Source organism: Silene latifolia, chromosome 2 (genome assembly GCF_048544455.1).
Source record: "Silene latifolia isolate original U9 population chromosome 2, ASM4854445v1, whole genome shotgun sequence".
NCBI classification, from domain to species: domain Eukaryota; kingdom Viridiplantae; phylum Streptophyta; class Magnoliopsida; order Caryophyllales; family Caryophyllaceae; genus Silene; species Silene latifolia.
Window position 1 is genome coordinate 99752562 of NC_133527.1, and position 19394 is coordinate 99771955.

At 32.7% G+C, this 19394-nt stretch overlaps 1 non-coding gene and 1 pseudogene across 1 annotated transcript; one reads left to right on the forward strand and one right to left on the reverse strand.

Moving 5' to 3' along the window:
• The window catches only part of LOC141641132 (uncharacterized), a 225159-nt pseudogene that overhangs the window by 179686 nt on the left and 26079 nt on the right, over positions 1-19394 (forward strand).
• Positions 11948-12021, reverse strand: TRNAV-AAC (transfer RNA valine (anticodon AAC)). The gene has a single exon. It is a non-coding gene; the product is annotated as a tRNA-Val (tRNA).

The window sequence follows — 19394 nt, forward strand, 5'->3', positions numbered from 1 at the left end:
AAGCACCGCCATAGATGGAGCTATGGTGGCCTTAGAACGAGAAATGTGACCCCTAGTTCGCGCCATGAGAGAGAATGAGAAGAATTTCTATAAGGAAGCCATGAAAAAGTTTGTTAGAAAAGTTTGTTAGAGAAGGAAAAACGGTTCTCAGAAAATCCGTTTTTGTTTTTTTTAGAGAGAAAAATTTTTAGAGTGAAAAATAAACAAATTAAATCATGTATATATTTAAGATAAGAAAATATCTTATAAATATATAAGCTAGATTTAATTAGATAGGTTACTTGTACTAGAGGACTTGTAAAACCTAAAGGTTCAACGCCAGCGGCTGAAACCCTAGGCCCGTGTCCATCTAGACGAAAATCCCTCTTCTTGGATTAGGGTTAGGTTAAAATAAACTAGCAAACCCTAGGTAGCATGACGACCCATAAGTCGTTTCACTAACCAATAGATATATGCAACTTATTTATTATAACAACCCATATATCAACTCCACTATAGATACATATGATTTCGAAATATGTTTAAAGAATTTTATCCTTTGAAAAATGATTTAATAATTATTAAAATCGTGCTATTAAAATGTAACCCAAAGTTATAGTAGAAACAAATATAACTTTAAGTTTGGTAAGTAAAGTTATAGGTGAAATAGATATAACTTTACCTTCCCCATATTCTTTTCTTAAGATGCTGTCATTAGATGAAGACCTATACTACCTAATCTTCCTGGAGATCTTCAGTGATAGAATCTTCTCTTTATCTTGACCAAAAGCTCTTCATCTTGAGCTTGTTAAAGACTTGATCTAGCCTTTTGCTTGAGTGATCATCATACTTGAAACTTGTTACAGTTACCATGATGCTTTAAGAATCTTCAATGTTATAGCTCAAGCTGCTATAACGTTACTTGAATGATGCCTCACAAATCTTCAATGTTATAACTATGAATGCAATAACTTTACTTGTTAAACTTGTAAACCTAAGTCAATCTAACAAAGACTAAACAAACAATTACGAGCAAGAGTATATATAAAACGAAGCACACACTTGTCATTATCAAAACTTAATCATATATCTATATGGTCCAACAAATTCCCCCTTTTTGATGATGACAAGTCTCTTATGATCTGTGACTAAGTGAACGTTCCCCCTCAACAAAATACTATAAAAGTTCTAGTCAGTCAAACGCAAGAACAATCTACTAATTGACAAAGTATAGCATCTAAGGACCTTAAGAGATTAAAGGTTCTGACAAGGAGCAAGCTTAGGCAAATACTTAAGTCACAATAATTTTCTTCCCCCGCTTGGCATCATCGAAAAGACGAGAAAAGACATAAAACAACTAGAATGATATAGATTGAGACACGTATTAAGCATGCAAAGAAAGATTATAAAACGATAAAATAATCTACATAAAGCATGCCAAATATAAAATAAGAGTACTACAAACCAAAGTAGTCTAATTGCCAATGGGCCGAATAAGGAGACAAGTGATAAAGCCAAATGCGCCGAATGGAAGAGCAAGCCAAAATGGGCCGAATTAGACAATTATTCAAAATTGAAAGTCTAAGAAAAAGAAAGGGAAGGTAAGAATGAATACGGGTTAAGGGTAGTCGCGTTTCACGACATTCGGGTTCACATAACCGGGACGGGTCCTAAACTCAAGAGACTCAAGACAATCAAAGTATGAGCGGACATGGTTAGCTTGTGCCGTGAGACACCTCTCGAAATTGAGCACTTTCAATGACAAGGCTTTAGTAGCCTCGTAAACAACCCGCATATCCTCATGCATAGCCTTCCCTTCACGCCATATTGCCCCTCCTTGACTAGCTAAGTTAGCCAAGGACCGGGATGTTGGAGTGTCCCCGACAATAATTCGATCACATTGTCAATGACATAATTAAATCTCATAATAAGAATACACAAGGGATGGTTCAATTATATAGTCAACTGACCAACATAAATCGGTAATGATTAGCTAACTAGAGTTTGACATTACTGTCGTTTGTCGGTGGTGGTCAGTTGATCCCTTGAGGTCACACCTAAAGGACGATTCCCTTAATAGAAAAGATTAATTAATTGTATGACGATACGAGTTAATTAATTCCTTAAAATTGACTAAAAGGTAGTCGAACAAATTATTTAGAGAGATTTCAAGTTTTGAACTCGAGGCGCGGTAATTATTATTTAATTATGCGATAATTGAATAATAAATTATTTGAGATGGAAATTAATAATTAAGCGGTTAATTATTTAAATTTGTACTAATTGACTAATATGATTAATATTGGTACGTAAATTACATGTGTAGATGTACACTTATATTTACGGAGTGTTGTTAGACGAAATTAATCGGGAAGCATTTAACCATGAGACGATGTTTAAATATAAAATACACGTATTTGTGCGACAAATATAAGAACCAAAATGGACCCATAAAAGGGCACCTTAGACCGTGTAAAAGCTAGTAATATTGTGTCTTTAGACACAATTATTACAAAAAGCATGCTTGCTTTATTTATCTTCCATATTCTCTTTTGTTCTACCCTAAGTCATTTTCTATTGGGTGCTTAAAAAGAGAAAAGAAAAACACTCCACTTACCATTTAATGGACCGTCCCCCTCCTTCACTAGAGTAGTGTTGTTCACTTCATTTTTACACATCTTTTGCATGTGAAATGAAAACATAGTTTTTTCTTCTTTTCTCTCTAAAATATAAAATGGTTTATGATAAATTTGTTCGTAAAAATCTAATAATATCATAACATTACTAGTGTAGTAATAATAAACATATTAGATTTAATTTTAAGGTAACAAGTATATTTTACCTAGTTAGTATTTATACTTGTATTAAGGGTATGTCTTGGGTGCAACTTATTGGAGGCATTATATTTTGAATGCTTGGAGTTCCTAATATATTTATGTTCAAGAACAAGTGAAGGAAGGAGTTCTTCACTTGTGCCCAAATATTTCGGCCAAAATACTATGTAAGGAGACGATTTCTTCTTACTTCCTTTTATTGTTTTGCATGCATTAGATCCTTAAGTTTTTATGACTAAAACTTTAAAATAAAATATTTGATATGTAAAATATGATTTTCTACAATTGGTATCAGAGCAACATGGTTGTTGCATGCAAAATTGGGTTAGTTTTTCCGAGTTAATTTGTTAACAAATAAAACTTGTTATTTAGGATTTATGAAGATAAATCATGAAATAATTTTACATGTTAAAACTTTCTGGTCTTAAATAGATTTTAGGTCATATGGGACGATTTATGAATTTTTATTGTTCATTTTATATATTATTGGCATTAAAATGTGATTTTTATGGGAAAAATGTCATTTTTGGACGAAAAACAGCTAAACTTTGAATTTTTCAGTGGTTTTTGGATATGTTTTCACATATGTTATCTACTTATGGCATGTTAAATCTCATGAATAACTAAGTTATTTTGCATGAAATATGGATTTTATAAGCTTAAATCGAATTTAAAGGGTTTATTAGGTTAATATGTGTTATATTTCGAATCTGGTCATGGAAATTTAATATGTTATCACATGCATTTTTACTCATTATTTTTAAAAATCTTAGAGGTATTGGACTCCTTTAGCATGGTTTATGAATTTTTGAGTAAAAATTCAATAAATGGTGACTTTATTTAGTATATAATGCTAAAACATATTTCATGACTTAAGAAAAACATCATATGTTGCATTTTATCCCACATTTCAGATCTAAAAGTGAAAAGTTGGTTAAAATTAATTTCCTCATATTTTTATTGTCATAATTGATGAAAGCGATAAATCGCAACGATGTTTTTCCTTGAGAAATTTTTGAAATTTTTAACCTAAGTTTTGAACATTATGAGTGTCATAGTATTTTTCCAGAATGTTCATAAGTTTAAATTTCAAAATTTTAAATTATTTGAAATTTTTATAATTTAATTTGAAGTTTACAGCATATTTTTGTAATTTTTGGTCCATTATGAACAATATTAAGAAAACAAGTTGAGTTATTGTCAAAATATTAGTGAAGACTAAGTTTTGAGTCCTAAGATGGTTAGGGTAATTAACTTGAACATAAATATGAATTTATGAGACATTTTTTTTATTTTAACAAGTTTATAATCACGCAAATCCGTAAAAAACGATATAATATACGATATTGGCTCTTAAAGGCGATTTAGCATAAAATTGAGCATGTTCATACATATTATAATGTTGCATTTTATTTATGATTGTCATATTTTTAATTTATATAATTTTTGAATTATGTAATTTTACTTAGTATGGCCTTAGTTTTAATTGATATTACCCGAAATGCATGGGAATATCGATTCGGTTGTAATGTTTGTGATCTCGTATCACCGTTTTGTAATTTAATAGATTTATTTTATTATACATGTATAATAGGATATTATATAATTTTATTTATTAGTTTATAATTTCCCGGAGTTTCCATGAAGACGGTGTTACCTCGAGATGCGTGCTAAGACCGAAGTTCAAGGGACCAAAAGAGTTGGTTTCCGAATTTGTAATAGTTTATAAGATTTAATATTTTAGGAAGGCCATACTAGGACTTTATATTTATGCTCTACATTTCCTTATATGTTTGCATGCATCGCTAAATCGCCATAACTAAACATGCATTCTTTTTAATCGAGTCTTCGATCGTGTCAATTATAATTATCGTAGTTCACCGCTTTAGTTCACTTAAAACGTGATAGATAATAAACTGGCATGAACTCTCACTAAATTAATAATTGAGATATAGCCTTACCAAATAGTAGAACCCATGAAGTACCAATTTCATAAGGGAGTTAAGCCGGCTTCACCGTAATACAAACCTTGTTACGTTGGCGAAGTGGGGTAGTAAAATGTTATTACATTGAAATTTGGATTGAGCTCAACCGAAGTATTCGTGACTGTAGTCGCATGTGTTCCGGGCTAAAGATAAATATTAGTGTAATTTTATCGACTGAGAGTTCTAAAAGTAGAATCGATTAAAGAGTTAATCCACCGAGTTATATTGATAAGGGATGAATCGGCTACACCGTGCCCGAGTTAATATTAATTTGGATTTTGGGATCATTTATCATAGTTGGGTAGAGGTCATTATGTAAATGCTTTACTTGTTAAATTATTTACAAGTATTATTATAACGATAAATGTTTTAGTTTTCATTATTCCGTTATCATATTGTTCTATTTCTTTACCTCAATTTATAGATATCATTTCGATTTTAATTCAAATATCCATTAAAACATTGTAACTAAAGACAAATATGAATTTTCTTTTAAAACCTCGTGTTAACCATTGGAAGGATCTCTTGTGAAGAGTATAGATGAAAGTTATTCATGATCAAAAGGGTTTTTGATTCTTGACTAACATATCTACTTACAATGGATTATTTTTCATGTGCTTAATCGAATTAAGTACTTTGAAACGTTAAATCATTTGGTAATTAGATTTGTTAGAAGTCATAATTGACCAAAATAAAGTAACCACTTCAATGAAAGTTTTAAGACTAAACGAACGAATGAAGAGTAGTCTTCATGAAATTCAATTTTGCTTCTCTAAGCAAAGACTAATTGAATTGAGTGGGAGCATTCTCTTAACCGTTAAGAAAAGGACGAGGTTCTAAGAAATAAAATTAGAATGGAATTGATACAAGGTAATGGTAAAAGTAAAGTTATTGAGAATAACGATACTAAACTTATCAATCCCGACCGATAAAGTTTCCTTTGTCTTAATTATTGGACGCTAGAAAGGAAACTACCCCAAATTATTGAAGAATCAGCGAGTTAGTTGTGGGACATCTAATGGGACCTTCTTCTTCTTTAAATGTTTATTTTATTGACATAAATTTTGCTAGTACTACTTCGTCAATATTAGAAACCGGTAGAGTTTTTCATCATTGTATTTGATACATAGGATGATTAGAATATGATGACTAGCAACAAATGATGTTGAGAGATAGAGTCATTGTCTACTCAATCTAGTTTTTGGGTTTACAGTTGTACTTAATTATGACTATTAAGTGCATAAACTCTGAATAAGAATATAATCTTGTTAAGATACAAAAGAGGTTTCGCTTTTATGACCCTCTACGCCACGATTTGATGTATGGCTAACCCATTATCAAAGTGATTATATTCTAAACCAAACTAGAATGATATATCATGTAGGTGATGCAAGACTCAAATTGGTAACCCAAGATTAAACTTTAAATTTTGGAATGATGAACGCAAAGAGTTAGCGAGTACTCTTAGAACCATTAGATTTTTAATCTTATGGTATATGCATATCTTGTATTCAAAGCCAGATGTCTCGTGCCTTTTGGTTGAAAAGGAAATCGAGGATGTAAATTATTGATCCAGAATAGGTTGATCATTTTCTTTTACCAACGATTTAAGTTGACACAAATGTGTTCACTTAATAAGGTAAAAAGAGAAATCTTTGAAGAAGTTCAAAGAGTTCCAGGAATCACGATTTAGTCGTGATAGGATTATCTAAGTGAAGACTTTGATATAAGCCAGATGAAATGTGATATAGTATCACAAGTTAATCTCTCTTAGCACACATTATGGGATAATGTATGGTTGGATAAAGAAATCAAACCCTATTCGATATGGTTTGAACTTTAATCAAGTTACTTTGAGTTACTTGATCCTTTTGGGGATTTTATCATTTTGTCTAAATTATTTTTTTCACTAAATCTAAAATGATTCATATGAGATATGAAATGGTAGGGTACCATGCTTGTATGTTTTTCACAAGAAACAAATGCTCATTTTTTCCCTTACAATAATCACGAGTACAACGGGTTTGTGGCTCGTGAAGCCGTCTTTCTAGAATACAAATTTATTTCTAAAAGACAGAATGAGAGAAAATATTCAAGAGCCACAAAAGAATTGTGTCAAAAAATTGTATGTCGCAAGAAACTGTATTTTCTTGGCTACATGACGTTGTTTCTTCGAAACCTAGGAGGTTGAACTCATCACTTGTTGAAGATGATGAATTCATGTTACTTTTAAGAAAGAAATGAGCTTACAACTTACAAGAAATTGCTTGATTCAAGTTACTTCTGGAAAGTAATTAACATATGACTTACATGAGAGTGTTTAAGTCACAACTCAATACAAGGCTTAAAACAATGAAAGTCCGAAATAAATTCCAAGTGAATTTGTTAATTAAAGCTTGATTGGTGGCAAAGGGTTTTTGCACTAGCTGAAATGCTTAAGTCTATTCGGATGTTCTTAGGGATTGTATTTCATTATGATGAGATATATATAGCGAGTGAATCTAAAACCCACTTCTTCAAAGAAGGAATGTATTCGATACATGTTATGAGTTTTGTAGATTCTTACAATCCTAAGACAATGTGAAACTGAAGAGATAGTCTTAAGTAAGACATCAATGAGTTGGAGTCAATGTTTTGATCATGTTATAAAACTTTTCTCGATGGGTCGAGAATATGTGTTTATACATGAAGTTTAGTGGGAGTTACGGAAATTTTGATTAATCTTATATATGGTTGACCTATTGATCATTGGGAATGATTTGACACTTTTGGAGTATTATAATACATCTTTAATATCTGGATTTATGGAGATCAATCCACATGATATTAGCGTCAAATAAGAAGTCTTATGTTGATAAGATTCATGACTAGTTCAATCATGTTGAACATATTTGATTGATTCCATTTGCTTTCGCTACCGGATCAATTAAATGAGTAATGATGTATAACACTTCATATACTTTGAGTATGATGAATTGTTTCAAAATCGAATTTAAGTAATAGTTACCAAGTAGCCATATAGATTATTCTTAAGTGCTTAAGGAAGCATTAAGGATGGAAAGTTAAGTGTTTTTTGAAGCAATTAACTAATTTGTGTAAGGGTGTTACACAAATGACAATTGAGATTGCGAAAGGTTTCAGACAAAACCATATTCAAAACACGTGAAGATGGTTATGGAACCATTGTGGCTAAGTTATTTAAGAAATAGATTTGCTAGAATCGTTCTAGGCAATAAAGAACAATGAGAGATATTTTAAAACGGAAATTGAGTACACTTGCAATCATGAGATGTGCAAGAAGGATGAGTCCCGGACACTGTGAAAACAGTGGGAGCTATTCTAAGGCTAGAGAGCCTATGTCTAGATTGGATCTAGACACGTACTCAGAAAGTTTTGTAATGCAAATGTATACATTACAAAGGAAAACGAGTATGTAGTAAGGTTAAGTAAGGTACAAGAAGTTGATAAAACCTACTAACCAAAGACTTCTCATAGGCTTAACATGAAGAGTCATGTCATTTCAATTGGATTGAGATGAATAACTACATCCAAGATCAAATAGGATTGTAAGAATATGAAATAGTAATCAGGTATTGACTATTCATATGTGATAATCACATTTCTCGTTCGAGTTTTTAATCTAAAAACTCCTTTTATACTTTGTTACATTCAAACTGGTTGTAGAGATAATATTGAACCCCGTTAAAGTGAACCCGGATTAACATGGTATTTGCCCATAGTCACTTGTATGAGGTGACGTCTCGAAGTGACTAGAGTGTGATGCGATTGATGGCAAGTTCAAGTACCATAGAGTCATATGAGATGACTAGTCGATCTCATAGGCAGACTGTTAGGAACACTTTGTCGAGCCTAATGACCGCTTATAGAGTTCTGGCAAATTTATATAGCCTGGTTGTGGCAAGAACTACTATAGTATTCTAATGAGTCGATTCTTTTGACTAAAGACTATTCGCCCAAGGTGGCACAATTTCAGAGTAACTTTGATTTATGATCCTACGACCTTCGTATATGGGGTTAAAGGGCTTATTTTGGGTTACGATGAGCTGTGGCTAGTCGAAGGGAATAGTGCGATAGGAATTGTCCACCCCTTTGTCAGGGTTAAAACAGTATCTCAGGGCCACTCGAGGAGTAATTAACTGAAAATGCGTGGTCACGCTCGGAAGGTACTATGGTAGATAATTCCGGTCAATCAGTTATTCTCCAGATCGAGGAAACCACTCTCGATATGATCACTTACAAGTACGACCTGAAAGACACCTTGCACTGAGTGGGAGATAGTAATAGGACAATAGAATTGGTGACGCACACTTGTCGAGGACAAGTGAGAGATTGTTGGAGTGTCCCCGACAATAATGCGATCACATTGTCATGACATAATTAAATCTCATAATAAGAATACAGAAGGGATGATTCAATTATATAATCAACTGACCAAGATAAATCGGTAATGATTGGCTAACTAGAGTTTAACATTACTGTCGTTTGACTGTGGTGGTCAGTTGATCCCTTGAGGTCACACCTAAAGGACGATTCCCTTAATAGAAAAGATTAATTAATTGTATGACGATACGAGTTAATTAATTCCTTAAAATTGACTAAAAGGTAGTCGAACAAATATTTAGAGAGCTTTCGAGTTTTGAACTCGAGGCGCAGTAATTATTATTTAATTATGCGATAATTGAATAATAAATTATTTGAGATGGAAATTAATAATTAAGCGGTTAATTATTAAAATTTGTACTAATTGACTAATGTGATTAATATTGGTACGTAAATTACATGTGTAGATGTACACTTATATTTACGGAGTGTTATTAGACGAAGTTAATCGGGAAGCATTTAAACATGAGACGATGTTTAAATATAAAATACACGTATTTGTGCGACAAATATAAGAACTAAAATGGACCCATAAAGGGCACCTTGGACCGTGTAAAGCTAGTAATATTGTGTCTTTAGACACAATTATTACAAAAAGCATGCTTGCTTTATTTATCTTCCCTATTCTCTTTTGTTCTACCCGAAGTCATTTTCTATTGGGTGCTTAAAAAGAGAAAAGAAAAACACTCCACTTACCATTTAATGGACCGTCCCCCTCCTTCACTAGAGTATTGTTGTTCACTTCATTTTTACACAACTTTTGCATGTGAAATGAAAACATAGTTTTTCCTTCTCTTCTCTCTTAAATATAAAATGGTTTTATGATAAATTTTTTCTTAAAAATCTAATAATATCATAACATTACTAGTGTAGTAATAATCAACATATTAGATTTAATTTTAAGGTAACAAATATATTTTACCTAGTTAGTATTTATACTTGTATTAAGGGTATGTCTTGGGTGCAACTTATTGGAGGCATTGTATTTTGAATGCTTGGAGGATCATCCTAATATATTTATGCTCAAGACCAAGTGAAGGAAGGAGTTCTTCACTTGTGCCCAAATATTTCGGCCAAAATACTATGTTAGGAGACGATTTCTTCTTACTTCCTTTTATTGTTTTGCATGCATAAGATCCTTAAGTTTTTATGACTAAAACTTTAAACTAAAATATGTGATATGTAAAATATGATTTCCTACACCGGAATGACGGACACACTCCTTAGCCGCCCTAGCCGCATCCTGAGCCATAGCATCAACCCGAGCTTCCAACCCATGCAAATAAGACAGACCTCGGCAAGATCCGAACCCTTCGAACACGAAGCCCCATTCCTGTCTCGACACAAACCCGAGACCAATTCCGCAACCGTCTTATTTTGTGCATCCAATTTATCACAAATACTCGCCATAAACGAGTCCAACTTTTGTTCAACAACCGAGACCACATCCGACGATTTCTCCACTACATTCCCTTTAGCCAAAAACACCAAATCGGGTCCAATTGCACCAATCTTCAAGAATTTAAGATGAGTGTCACACATCTCATCTTTGATAATTACACCATAGCTAGAAGATGAAATTACCCCTTTTTGTTCCAAAAGCCGAGAGACCCACATACCATACGGCAAATCCAAAGTAGTATAAAATTTTTCCTCGGTGACGGAAATACTTGTTTGGACGATTTTATGAAACACGAGACGAGGAAGACTAACTTTGGATCCTTCAAGCCACTTAGACATAAATACCATCTCATAACTCGACAATTTATCACGACCACCCCTCCTCGGGATAACCGTGTTCCAAAGAAAATTGAGAAAGAATTTCAATTTTGGAGTGAACGACCCCGCAAGCATATTACTCGACCCCATAGCATCAGCATCAAAAGATTTCTTAATTTTAATCTTTTCTTCCTCTGTCACATCTCCCCATTCCGCACTCGGATTTATTTCGATCCCATCATCAGGGACCGAAAACAGAGTACAAAAATCGGCAAGGGAGATTTTGACTTCGGTTTCATTCACCATAGCATGCAACACGTTATTTTTTACGGAGACAAAAGAATAAAACTGGATTACCTCAATAGGATAAACCAGACCAACAAAGGAACTAACTTTCTTCCATTCTTAAAAATTCAAGAAATCCTTAAAAAATTGTAAAGCTTCAATTTTCCCATACCATCTTTCGGAGTAAGAACAACCACCATGAATACCATACCGCATAACATTGTTGACTCGGGTTCTTTCTGAAGGAAAAGTAGATCTATAAACTTACATATTCATATATGTTATAATTTAATTTGTCATAAAATTAACTAATGATCTTATGCATGCAAACAAATAAATAAAATAAGGAAGAAACATCCATTCTTACATTGGATTTTCGGTTCAAATGGGCATAAGAGAGATCACCTTTCTCTCTTGTTCTTGAGCTTTCCTTTTGGATGAACAAAGGCCCAAGTGTAGGATCTCTTCCAAGGATTTATACCCAAAGCTTACTCTTAATAAAATTAATACTATGAATACTAGATAATATTAATTTTTGTAGAAAAATGACCCAAAATAATATTAACTTGCAGTCTAAATGGATATTTGTAGCTCGCTTCTTCGCCTTCAAATATTGTTAAATCATGCAAACGGGCCCGTGTCATACCCAAATTGAGTAAAGAGAGTCCGCTTCACAGTTCATAGTTCATCCTCTATGCTGTATTGCTGTGAGCAGACCGAACTTCCAAAAAAAAAAATAGATGATGGCGTCGCCCGGGTTTGAACCGGAGACCTTCAGTGTGTTAGACTGACGTGATAACCAACTACACCATAACACCTTTGTGTTAAATATTTGGATTGAGTTATCTCTATACCTACTTAACATAAAATTTAGCTACGAGGACTCCATCAAGCGTTGATGATGCTCCCTTCCTCACAATCATTTGTCTACCTTTATTTAAAATACCCGTCACAATGAATATAAAATGTAAACAAATAATAAAGACGGTAAGTACACTTCATAACAACAATTTGATTAATCTAAGTAAATACAAAGCCACGAATCTTGATGTAGTGAGCTTTAAGGTTTTAGATGAGTATTCAACTTGATTTTTTAGCTCCTTGGGTCGAACCGAGTCCTCATTCAACCTACCATAAGTCTGTAACCCTCTTACCGAATTCGTTGTCTTTCCATACATCCAAAAATTCCAAACAGTAACAGTTTAAGTAACTCACCGAATCCAAAACCGACAAATCCGGAGAAATGCAAGAAATAAAAGACGCGCATCTTTTTCTTTGCAAGTTTCAGGATGACTAATGTAAATCACCAGACAAAGGGCAATGATATTTTGAGGGTGTTGATTGTTGAATCATCACGATAAAGTCGACGAGAAACAGATTCAAAAGATGTCTTTTGACATCCAAAGGTGCATCACAAACACTAACGCGATAACAGAAAAACTAAAAAGTTACATATAGCCTGACATAACTACCAAATCTGTGCTTTTTTTTTTACTGCAATGAAACTAGAACAAAATTGGTTTGGTAAATCTTAGAAGAAAGTAACTGGCAGTAGAATTACTGATTTACTGCTAGGCCTTCACTTTTGCGGTAACACTCCTCTTATTATGCCAGACACCAATTCGATCACCATTGATAGGACTCTTTTTCGGTGCCACTGAACATTTGTGACAAAATGATAAAATCCCCAAAAGGATCAAGTAACTCAAAGTAACTTGATTGAAGTCCAAACCATATCGAATAGCGTTTGATTTCTTTATCCAACCACACATTATCCCATAATGCGTGCTAAGAGAGATTAACTTGTGATACTATATCATATTTCATTTGGCTTATATCAAAGTCTTCACTTTGATAATCCCATCACGACTAGATCGTGATTCTTTGAGCTCTTTGAACTTCATCAAAGATTTCTCTATTTACCTTATTAAGTGAACACATTAGCGTCAACTTAAATCGTTGGTAAAAGAAAATGATCAACCTATTTTGGATCAATGATTTACAACCTCGATCTCCTTTTCAACCAAAAGGCACGAGACATCTTGTTTTGAATACAAGATACGCATATACCATAAGATCTAATGGTTTCAAGAGTACTCGATAACTCTTTGCGTTCATCATTCCAGAATCTAAGGTTTAATCATGGGATACCAATTTGAGTCTTGCATCATCTACATGATGTATCATTCTAGTTTGGTTTAGAATATATTCACCTTGATAATGGGCTAGCCATACATCAAATCATGGTGTATAGGGTCACAAAAGTGAACCTCTTATGTGTCTTAACAAAATTATATTCTTATTTAGAGTTTATTCACTTAATAGTCATAATTAAGGTATAAAAATAAACCCAAACCTATATTGAGTACACAATGACTCTATCTCTCGACATCATTGTTGATAGTCGTCATATTCTAATCATCCTATGTATCAAATACAATGATGAAAACCACCACCGGTTTCTAATATTGACGAAGTAGTACTAGCAAAATTTATGTTAATCGAATAAACAATTAAAGAAGAAGGTCCCATTAGATGTCCCACATCTAACTTGTTGATTCTTCAATAATTTGGGGTAGTTTCCTTTCTAGTGTCCAACAATTAAGACAATGCAAACTTTATCGGTCGGGATTGATATGTTTAGTATCGTTATTCTCAATAACATTACTTTTAACATTACCATGTATCAATTCCATTCTAATTTTACTTCTTTAAAACCTTATCCTTTTCTTAACGGTTTAAGAGAATGCTCCCACTCAATTCAATGAGTCTTTGCTAAGAGAAGCAAAATTGAAATTCATGAAAACTACTCTTCATTCGTTTGTTTAGTCTTAAAACTTTCATTGAAGTGGTTGCGGTATTTTGGTCAATTTTGATTTCAAACAAATCTATTTACCAAAATGATATAACGTTTCAAAGTACTTAACTCAATTAAGCATATGAGAAATAATTCATTGTAAGTAGACATGTTAGTCAAGGATCAAAAACCCTATGATCACGAATAACTTTTATATATACTCTTCACAAGAGATCCTTACAATGGATAATACGAGGTTTTTAGAAGAAAAATTCAAATTTTGTCTTTAGTTACGATATTTTAATGGAGATTTGAACTAAAATCGAAATGATATCATATATGAATTGTGGTAAAGAAATAGAACAATATGATAACGGAATAGTGGAAAACTTAACATTTATCGTTTTATTAATACTTGTAAATAACAAGTAAAGCATTTACATAGTGACCTCTACCCAACTATGATAAATGATTCCAAGATCCAAATTCATATTAACTTGGGGCACGGTGTGCCGAAATACTCTTTATTAATATAACTCGGTGGATTAACTTTTTAATCGATTCTACTTTTAGAACTCTTGGTCGATAAAATTACATTAATATTTATCTTTAGCCCGAAACACATCCGGAAATCGTCGTGAATACTTTCGTTGAGTTCAACCCAAATTTCGAATAAATGTGTCCATGATCCAAACTCATATCAACTTAGGGCACGGTGTGCCGAAATACCCTTCATTAACATAAATTCGGTGGATAGACATTTATCACCCACTTCCCCTACGTAACAAGGTTTGTACCCCGGTGTGGCCGAGTGCACTCCCTCACGAAATAGGTTTTCATGGTTTCTACTTTTTGGTAAGGCTAAGTCTCAATTGTTTATTTTTAGCGAGAGGTCATGTCAATTTATTATCTATCACGTTTTAAGTGAACTAAAGCGGTGAACTACGATAATTGTAATTGACACGGTCGATAAACTCGATTAAAATGATAATGCATGTTTTTAGTTATGGCGATTTAGCGATGCATGCAACATATAAAATAAAATGCAAAGCATAAATAAAATCCTAGTATGGCCTTCCTAGAATAGTAAATCTAATAAACTATTACAAATTCGGAAACCAACTCCTTTGGTCCCTTGAACTTCGGTCTTGGCACACATCTCGAGGTAACACCGTCTTCATGGAAACTCCGGGAAATTACAAAGCAATAAATAAAATTGTAGATGAATTACATAATTACCTATTATACATTTGTAATTAAAATAAAATAAAACTATTAAATTACAAAACGGTGATACGAGATCACAAAAAAAAAAAAATTACAACCGAATCGATATTCCCATACATTTCGGGTAATATCAATTAAAACTAAGGCCATACTAAGTAAAATTACATAATTCAAAAAGTACATAAATTTAAAATTATGACAATCATAAATAAAATACAGCATTATAATATGTATGAACATGCCTAATTTATGCTAAATCGCCTTAAGGAGCCAATATCGATATTAATCGGTTTTTACGGATTTGCGTGATTTAACCTTTTAAAAATCACAATAATTACATAAAATCATATTTATGTACTAGTTAATTACCCTAACCATCTTAGAACTCAAAATTAGTCTTCACTAACAGTTGACAATAATTAACTTATATTTCTTAATATTATTCATAAATGGACTGAAAATACAATTTTTTTGCCATAAACATCAAATTAAATCATAAAAAATTTAAATAAATTTGAAATTTGAAATTTTAAACTCATGAGCATTCTGGAAAAATACCATGACACTCATAATGTTCAAAACTTAGGTTAAAAATTTTGAAAATTTATCGAGAAAAACAATGTTGCGGTTTATCGATTTTAACAATTATCACCATAAAAATATGAGAAAAATTATTTTTATTAAATTTTCACCTTTAGATCTGAAATATATGATAAAATGCAACATGTGACGTATTTCCTTAGTCATGAAGTATGTTTTAGCAATTTTACTAATTAAAGTCACTATTTATGTGATCTTTCATCAAAAATTCATAAATCATGTATAATGACTTCATTATAGCCAATTAGTTTACACACATCTTGTAAAATTGCATGTGACAACATACTAAAGTTTTATGACCAGATTCGAAATATAACTCATATTAACCTATTTTCTCATTTAAATACGATTTTATCTTGAAAAATCCATACTTCGAGCATAACAACTCATATTATTATGAAAATTTACAGGCCATTAGTAGATAATATATGTGAAAACATATCCAAAAACCACTGGAAAAATCAAAGTTTAGCTATTTTTAGTCCAAAAATGACATTTTTATCAAAAAAACACATTTTAATGCCATTATTATATAAAATGAACAATAAAATCCATAAATAAACCAAAATGTCCTAAAAATCACTTAGGACTAGAAACTTTTAACATAAAAAATTATTTTAAGGTTTATCTTCATAAAACCAATTTAATTAGTTTTGTATGTTAATCATATAACTCGGAAAAACTATAAACCGATTTGTATGCAAACAACCTAAGGCTCATGATACCGCTTGTTAGAAATTATTAATCTCATTAATTTACATATTCATTAATGAAACAATTTATTTAGTCATAAAATAAATTTTAGATCTTATGCATGCAAACATAAATAAGATAAGAGAAGAAATCATTGTTCTTACTATATGATTTCGGTTTTATGGGCACCCACAAGATCTCCTTCTTGTTAGTTCTTGAGCTTTCTAATAATGGATGAACATCCATTACTTCAAAATAGAAGCCCTCCAATAAGTAGCACCCAAGACTATCCCAAAATCCCACAAACTAACATGTACTAGATATTTGTAATGTGGTTTTCCTTAAAATCGATTACTAATACTCATATACTACTACTAGTATTATTAGTGATTGATTTGTACAAATTAGATTCATAAAATTGATTTTTGTGAAGAACAAGAGAGAGAATGTATTGTTTTTCATAAAATATAAGAAGAATGAAAAAAAATTGAGAAAATCCCTCAATTTTCCATGTAAAAACCGGTGGGTTAGAGGGCTTTAGGACCCTTTTCCTTTTTCCTTTTTTTCTTCACAAGACAAATTGTGTAAGCCTTTGTCCATAGTCATGTCACTATCAACTGTCATAGACAAATGAATAAGACAAATGAATAAGACAAAACTTCTAAAATTTGCCCACCAATTTCGGTTTTGATGTGTAATATGGAGTCCATTTTATTTTTGTCAATTGTACAATTGTATGTCATGTGACATGTGACATGTCTTATGTCATGTTTTAATTTAAAATGCATATTTAACAAATTAAATATCATTTACAAATTAAATAAATCACATTTAACAAATTGACTAGTAATTCAAAATTACTTTTTCATAAAATGGTCATTTAAATACTAGTTAGTATAATTCACTACATCTTGTAATTATTACTAACTTATCATTCTCATCTCGCGTGTTTCGCAAACACCGATTAATTTTAGTATTATAACTTCTTATATTACTAAATAAAATCTTATTTAATCACATTATAATTATATGTCATTTTCTCTCTTATGATAATAATTTGTTCAATTTTAAGGAATTAATTAATCTGTATCGACAAACAATTGATTAACCTTTTTTTTTTCAATTAAGGGAATCGTCCTTTAGGTGTGACCTCAAGGGATCAACTGATCACCACCGTCGCACGACAGTAATGTCAAACTCTAGCCAGCCAATCATTACTGATATGTGTGGACCAGTTGACTATATATGTTATGTATCATCCCTTTCGTATTCTTGATATGAGATTTAAATATGTGATCAATATGATCGACAAATGTGATCGCATTATTGTCGGGGACACACTTACTCCAACATTTACAAGTAGTCAAGCCACCACCATCAACCTACAGTAACACGCCCAAACTCCCTCTCTTACCCAACATCAACAACAATACAAACAACCCTCACAACCCTTTAACCACCACCACCCAAAACCAGTGACTCACTAATACTAGGTCCTTTGCTACACCTCCCATAAACCTCATTACCACCGTATGTCAATGATAACCCACTATAACCTTAAGACCTACAACCATTCTTATATCCAGGACTCTCTTTCTCTAACAGTTCTCGTGCCTCCAATTATTCTGTACTCCCATAACATATATCATAAAATCCTCAGTATAACCACTACTTCATCTCTTCTACATTACCAAAAATTGACATACTTCTATATACATATACACTCATCTCCACAATCTTATCTCATAATCCTCAAGTGTTACACATACTCCCATTAGCTTTTCAAGTTCATCTCTTCTATTACCACAAAACTCACCCTTGACTTGACATGATACTAAGTCCATAAACTTTGTACTCATTGTCCCACGAAAAGTTGCTAAACCACATGTAGTTTCAAGTTCAATGCCACACATATTCCACAATTTCTTTCCACAACTATGTCCACCAATGCCTCATCTAACACAATATCAAATGTACTCCAACAACCTCTCACAACTGTGTCCCATTAACAGAATATTACTTTACCATGACAACAACAGAACCATACCCAACTCTCTTTCATATCATACTCTATAAAAACAGATAGGGCCATACCCATACCGACACTGGTAAGAAACATCGGAAAACAACACAACGGTCTATATGCCCCGACTGACACTGACAAGAATAGCAATAAACAAACAACAATCTACGACAACACGAAAATTCTCGTATCACAACACGAATTACCGTTAACAATGCACAACAACCACATCGACAGCTATCACGACTTTCACAATCTCATAACACTGACTCAACACAACTTCCTTGACCACAATACTTTCTTAAAACTGCTCTACCAGATCACGACGCTGCATATTATACGGGATCACAAATACCAACCTTATGAATATTATCCATACCATGAATCTTGAGGTCGGAACCTCACACCATTACTTACAGTTATCCTACATACACATATAAATATAACATATGACTCGGAACACACATATAACGACTCGTAACTATCACGCCACACCATTACTCATGAGGCCAGGACCTCACACAAAGTTTTACACACCTCATGGACCCATAATCGAATCTAACTAGGCAATCCTGATCACATAAGTTACCAGTTGACAATGAATACCTCTCATCCGGACTTAACTCGGGTGCCCATCATAACATATTATCTCATACACATAACTATCACCTCCCCCCCCACCCCCGCAAACGTAGCCATAACAACAGTACCCAACTTCTAGCGAACACCTCATATATCCACCTCTCGTACTCCCTCACAACCATACATACCAATCAATCTCCACAGAACCAACCCCATTAGGACAACTAACTTTCTTGATGTAACATCATCTTCAACCACTAGTGACAACA